We start from the raw sequence: 956 nt of genomic DNA, 5'->3' as shown, positions 1-956 counted from the left end.
CCCTACCCGGGTTCATCGCATTGTTCACAACATCATCTCATTTCAATTTTCCACAGTGTCCGTCGCCAAAGCAGGGACTAATCGCCCAAGCGACAATCCATCTTTAAAGCTCAAATAAACTAAAGCCTTCCTCGCCCAGGCGAAGGTACTATCGCCCAAGCGAGGCCTCTTCTCGCTCAAGCGAGACCTCTCTCGCCCAAGCGAAAGAGTTCCAGGGACTCATTAAACTCCTGGGCGTTCTCACCCAAGCGAGGCCCTTCCTCGCCCAAGCGAGATTCTGCCACCCAGGTGAGGGTGTTCCAGAACCAAAACTTCCCCTCGCCCAGTCCTCACCCAGTCCTCGCCCAAGCGAGGTTGTGCTCGCCCAGGCGAGAGTTTCTCGCCCAAGCGACAAGGACTTGGACAGAATACCAATTTTTGCCCTGTTCGGCTAATCAAACGTATTTTCACATGATTTTTCAAACACCTGCACTCAGAAAAGTTCCCAACAACATTCATATACAATATTCAACACATTTCATCAATGATCATATATATTCAAAAGCATTCAAACATAAAAATCATGGGTTTCTTAAAACCCAAGTTAACCCCAAAACCTTTGAGATGGTTTAGGAGATCCGGGTGTCATATTCGGACACCACTATGTCACGATGTGTTCTCTCTCACCTTAATGAAGCGTGCACTCGTCAACTCAGGGTGGTTTTTTTTCAAGGTTCGAACACCGAAATCTTCGTAACTACTACAATAACAATCCATTAGTTTCCGATATTTCTAAAATTGTTACTAAAATACTTAAAATCATTTCTCTTTTCCCCATCGTGATCATACATCCCTTTCATCCATCCGGTCCAACATCACATGTTCTTGACAATCCTTTTTCATTGAAAGTTCGTTCACGATTTCTATCCCTTTTAAAGGTAAGGTTTTTAGTAAAACTACGTATTCCGATTTAAAAC

The sequence above is a fragment of the Lupinus angustifolius genome, chromosome LG01, assembly GCF_001865875.1.
Source record: "Lupinus angustifolius cultivar Tanjil chromosome LG01, LupAngTanjil_v1.0, whole genome shotgun sequence".
NCBI classification, from domain to species: Eukaryota; Viridiplantae; Streptophyta; class Magnoliopsida; order Fabales; family Fabaceae; genus Lupinus; species Lupinus angustifolius.
The sequence above is the reverse complement of the archived record's forward strand: the minus strand, read 5'-3'. Positions refer to the sequence as shown.